The sequence below is a fragment of the Chrysochloris asiatica genome, unplaced genomic scaffold (assembly GCF_000296735.1).
Source record: "Chrysochloris asiatica unplaced genomic scaffold, ChrAsi1.0 scaffold00300, whole genome shotgun sequence".
Classification (NCBI taxonomy): domain Eukaryota; kingdom Metazoa; phylum Chordata; class Mammalia; order Afrosoricida; family Chrysochloridae; genus Chrysochloris; species Chrysochloris asiatica.
This window is the reverse complement of record NW_006408818.1, coordinates 1,898,984-1,904,958: the sequence shown is the minus strand read 5'-3', so window position 1 is coordinate 1,904,958 and position 5,975 is coordinate 1,898,984. Positions and strand designations below refer to the sequence as shown.

General features: G+C 38.0%; 1 protein-coding gene and 1 pseudogene across 1 annotated transcript in view; both read right to left on the bottom strand.

Annotated features, from left to right (window-relative positions):
- CDH18 (cadherin 18, type 2) overlaps positions 1 to 5,975 on the bottom strand; it is a 606,534-nt gene that overhangs the window by 119,484 nt on the left and 481,075 nt on the right. The gene's annotated exons all lie outside the window — the stretch shown is intronic.
- LOC102833367 overlaps positions 2,409 to 5,975 on the bottom strand; it is a 19,667-nt pseudogene continuing 16,100 nt past the window's right edge.

Genomic DNA, 5,975 nt, shown 5'->3' with positions numbered 1-5,975 from the left:
AATGAATGTAAAACTAAAGTTCTCTCATGTAAAATATCATATAATTCACAATAAAACATGAAAAAAAGAACACCTAGGAAAAAAAAGAAATCAAAGGATTAGGAAAATATGCTGCACAAGACCTTTTTATAGTGTTGAAGAGCAAAGATGTCAGCTTGAGGATTAAGGTGTGCTTGACCCAGGCCATGGTATTTTCAATAACCTCATAAGCATTTGAAAGTTGGAATTGATGCATTTGAGTTATCTTGTTGGAGGAGAATATTGAAAGTGCCACAGACTACCAAAAGATCCAACAGATCTGTTTTGGAAGAAGTACAGCCAGAGTGCTTCTTGGAGGCCAGGATGGCCAAACTTCGTCTCTCATACTTTGGACATACTATCAGGATGGACCAGTCACTGGAGAATGATGTCATGTTTGGTAAGGTGGAGGTTCAGAGAAGGAGAGGAAGACCCCCAGTAATATGGATTTGTATAGTGACAGCATCAATGGGCTCAAGCATAGCAACAGTTGTGAGGTTGGCTCAGGATCGGGCAGTGTTTCGTTCTGTTGCGCATAGGGTTGCTGTGAGTTGGTACTAACTCGATGGCACCTAACAACAACAACATATCAGGTTGATATAGGCTGGGTTAATGGGCTGGACTGCAAAGTTGGTTTGAACTGCAAGGATGATGGTTCATGTTCACCAGCTGCTCCTCGGAAATCCTATATAAGGTGGCTATGTGTTGGAACAGACTTGAAGGCATTAAACAGCAAGAACAACAGGTAAGTGGCATCTGCATCATAGACAGCTCTTCCATGGATGCTTGTGGCCTGACCTTAGTTATGGCATCTCATATATTCAAGTTTCCTGCCCGGCATGAATCCTGGTCTCTGGCAGTAAAGCACTTCTTTTTTTGTGTGTTTGTTTACAGATTTGCACTGGTTTCATTCTCTTACATGCTTTATTTTCCAGAGGGGTCACTTTTCTCTTTAGGTCACAAACCCTTAGGTAGGCTAACAAACCATCCTAAACACAGAACAACAGACTTTTCAGAAGCTATTTCATTAAGAAGACTTAAAAAAAAAAAAAAAAAATTGGAAAACAATCAACTGCATTTCTAAAACTCAATATGCCAGAAAACACTTAGAGCTCTTGGCTGATGTTGAGGTTAAAGCTTACAAGCAATTGTACAAGGAAGGGTTTCCAACCACATTAACAGGCACTTAGGCAGAGCAATCAGTACAGAACTGTGCACTTTTCTCAATACAGGGCCCCGGCGTGGTTATAAAAGCTTAACTAGTACTTATTCTTTATGTACACCTGTTTATGGTTAGGATTCAATTCTATTTTAGTAATGCTCATTGAGATGGTCTCTAAAGCTTTTCTTTTATTACTATCTATAAACTTCAACAATATTTATTATATTGTTTTACTTAATAAATCTCTATTAGTTCAATTCCCTTAAAAAAAATATGGCTAAAGAGTTTGTATTTTCCCCAGTAAGAATATTTATAAAGCACGGTTTTACAGAAAAATAAATAGGCTCTGCCTTTGTTAACGAATGTTTTGCTGTGGGTTAATGCACTAGATTGCAAGGTTGGTTTGAACTGCAAGGTGGGTGGTGCAAGATCCCTGGCTCCTCCTTGGAAACCCTATACAGGGTCGCTATGAGTTGGAATAGATTCAACAGCACTTAATAACAACAATTATATATCTATGGAGTCCTGGTGTGGTTTGTATAATAAGCACTAGATCACAAGGTTGGTTTGAGCTGCAAGATGGTGGTTCAAACTCACCAGCCACTCCTCAGAAACCCTCTACAGGGTCGCTATAAGTTGGAATATATTCAACTGTACTTAACAACAACACATTTTCATAGACATAAGATCACTGTAAACATAGAGAGTTATGAGTTGTATATGAACTCATATATATTCTTTAGTGACTTTCTATTTGATTCAAGTACTATTAGCCCTGAAGTGATGGATAAGATGCAGTGAAAAAAATCTTTATTTATAATACCAAAATGTGAAGCTATTGTTTCTAGACATACCCTTCAACTAGGTCTATACACTTCTAAAGCAGTGTTTCTATCTCCCTAACCCTGCCTCAGAGCCTGGTAGCAGAGTAGGTTTCATGTAGCAGTGCTAAAACTGCAGAGTTGGCAGTTCAAATCCACTAGTCACTCAACAGAAGAAAGATGAATCTTTGTGCTCCCATAAAGATTTACCGCCTAGGAAAATTTAAGCATGGTCGCTATGAGTCAGAAGTCAGAAATGACTCAATGGCACACAACAACTCTTTCACAAAGAATCATGTGTTCCTTAATTACATCATGTCAAAACAGCAACTTTGGCATACTTGAAAGACTCACATTGTGTGCCTTTTCTTATGTGTGTGAATTAAATCTAATTTAATCATTTTTGTTTACAACTGAAACTCTGGGAATTCAAAATCAACATCCTTACCCGTGAGCTCCTTATACACACTAGAAAACATTTCAACCTGTGTTCATTGTTCTGCTGTGCTTTGTCCAAATGCACCTTTATAAGACGGCTGCCATCCAGCTTTACTCAGATTCTCTTGCCCACAATGTCACTTGGGAGGATCAAGTCTTCAAGCATTGCATTATGCACAGCAGTCAGAGTGCTGCTCTTGGGACACTTTTACTTGTTTTTTGTACGGATGTTTTGAGTTGGTTTAGGCAGAGATCTCTTCTGCACAGTAAAGACCAAGTGCTTTCCATTGAACTTTTTCTCCAGTTCACGTTCTAGTCGGACTTGGAATTTCTGGAAAGACCTCAGTTGAGGAACAGGAACAAAGATTATAATAACTTTCCGACCACCACCAACTTCAATTTCCTTAGCTGCAGTTATGTTCAGCTCTCACAACTGAGCCTTTAGGTCTAAGTTCATCTCTAGCTTAGGAAGAGCCTGAGAAATACCAGACTCAATTTCATCCAGCATTTCGCCATTGGGCTTCACAAATCTTCACGCTTGAACTGAACGTGGAATTTTTCTTGCCTAGCGCTGGCCTAGGAAGAGCTGTGTTCCTTTTTGATGTTCTTTGAGTTTGAGTAACTTCAGAAATCTGAAGGAACAAGATCAGAACTCCAGGGTGAATGGGGTAAGGTTTCTCAATGCAATTTTCATAAGCCAGTTAGTGATACCTTTAAGGATGAGCAGGCGCTTTGTACTGATAGAAAAAAATACCTTGGCATAACTGTTCTGGCCTTTTTCATACCAATGCAGTTTTCAATTTTCAAAACTTCTTAATAATCCCCTGTCATCTTCCTGTGTCTTTGAGAGCATCTATCAAGTATACCCCTTTAGCATTCCAAGAAACATTTACCATAATCTTTTTATGTGACCTCTCCCTTAAATCTAACTGGCTCAGCAGATCCCTTCAGAAGCTACTGCTTTGATTAAACTAGACCTTGCTCTCTGGATTAAAATGGTAAATTTAAGACTGTTGTTGTTGTTAAGTGTCATAGAGTCTATTCCAAACCACATTGACCTTGTATATGGTCTACAAGGAGTAGTTGGTGAGCTTGAACTGCTGAACTCACAGCCTTTGCAGCCTAGAGTATTAACCCACAGCACCACACCAGGACACCAAATCAAAGACTAGTCCTCAGTTATGACTCATCCCATAAGTTTTGATCTTGCTTAGAACACTGATGGAATGATTAACTCTATAAGCCAGCTGATTTGGGCACAACCTTATTTATTGTTTTTTTTTAATTAAGTTTTTATTGTGAATTGAGTGATAGTTTACATTAGAGAATATTGCTTTTACACTTGTTTCATTGCAATGATTACAATCCCCTCCATTCATCATCACTCAACAGTATTTGCTTCTAATCCCTCTGTTTGTTTTATTTTGTCTTTTTTTGGGGGGAGGGCATACACACAAATCAGGAATGTATAACCATTTAAACAAACAAAGGGCACATTCTTCAAGTCTACCTCCTGACCACCAGCATACAACCTTTCTCTTTTCATGAGTCTAGAGTACCCAGCTGCTCTATCTCTCATGTCCTCATCTCTGCCTCCATCTCTAGTGTTATGGCTTCTCTGGATAGGGTCTCACATTCTGCTCATGCTCTTCTCCATTGATGGTCCTAGAGTCCTCTGTTTCTAGACTGTAAGATTAACTACTCCCCCCTTTCTGTTACAAAACTTCTCCCTTTACAATTGTGACAGTCTGAATTTGTCATGGTAACAATTACTCACATCATAAGAATCTTATCCCCATCTCTTTTCACCATACCCATCTAGACAAGATGAAAACTATTCAATGGGAATACTACTTTCCCCCTAAAACTCTGAAGTTAAATTCCAACTTGAAATGAGTCTCCTACCCTGTGCTCTACCACCCCTTCTTCCACCCCCAGACCACCCCCTATAACCAATAAAGAATATTTGTTTTTCCTTTTTGTATGGGTAACTTTTCTTAAGCTTTCACAATAATGGTTTTATGTAATGTTTGTCCTTTTGTGATCGACAATTTCACTCAGTATAATGCCCTCAAGTTTCATCCATGTTATGCGGTGGCTTGCAGCTTTCTTGTTATTCTTCAAGGTAGCATAATATTCCATTGTGTATATGCACTAAAGATTGTTTATCCATTCTTCCTTTGATGGGCACTTAGGCTGTCCCCATCTTTTTGCTATTGTGAATAGTGCTGCTATGAACATTGGTGTGCATATATCTACTCGTGTTATGGCTCATATTTCTTGTGGATATATACCAAGTAGAGAAATTGCTAGATCATAATGTATTTCTATTTCCAACTTTCTGAGGAAGTGCCATACTGTTTTCCAGAGTGATTGGACCATTTTCCATTCCCACCAGTAATATAGGCGGGTCCCACCTAGTCTCTCCACATCCTCACCAGCATTTATTGTCCTCTGCTTTTTTGAACTTCACTTTTATTGCTGGTGTGAGGTAACATCTCACTGTTGTTTGAACTTGGATCTCTTTAATGGCTAATGATCTTGTGCACAGCCTTATTGTCACACATTTTTTTGAAGGTCCCTTAATGAGATGAAGATAAGTATATTACTGAGAGAACTTATCTGCAGCCATCACTGATTTCAGAGACATATCAATACACATTATTTTTGTTTGGGGCATAAACCTATCAATGTATGAACTGAAATTCTAGTAAGAATACTTTTTTACTTAACCTCATATGCCTGTCAGTTGTCATGTAATGCTATAAGATAAGCAGTGGACTTCTAAAGAGAATATTGGTAGTTTAAAAGCACCAGCTGCTCTTGTTAGCCTTATATAAGGTCACTATCAGTTGGAACTGACTCCATGGTACACAAAACAACAACATTGATCTTTAAGTTTATAAAGATATTGACAATAAAAGGCAACCATTATGAAAACTGAGAACAGAAAATATATATCTATTTCACTTTCATCAGAATTAATTACATGGTGAGAAAGGTTTGTTATAAATCAGGAACTGTTTATATTAATAGTTCCATCATTTTCTGAACATGCATTAAAATATATTATTCTGGATGAAGATAGAAAAAGTTTTCTTTGGCTTTATACCATGCTCATCTACTACAGAATGAGCACAATCATATGCTGAATGTCCTAGAATTGTTATTTTACTGTTATTGCTATCTTTAATTGTCAATTCCATTCCAAAGCATAACAACCCTGTATAGGGATTCCAAGGATTGGCTGGTGAGATTGAACCACAGACCTTGAAGCTCAAACTGACATCACTGTCCAGTGCTGATCCTAAGTCACCACAACAGAACTCCATTCTTTTACTAGAGTCTATTTTTTATAAGTGTTAATTGAGCATCTGTGATATGCAGATGATACAACTTTGCTTGTTGAAAGTGAGGAGGACTTAAAATACTGATGGAGATCAGAGCCTTAGGTATAGGTTCCATGTCCATGTAAAGAAAACAAAAATCCTCACCACTGGACCAGTAAACAACATCAAGATAAGTGGAGAAAAAAA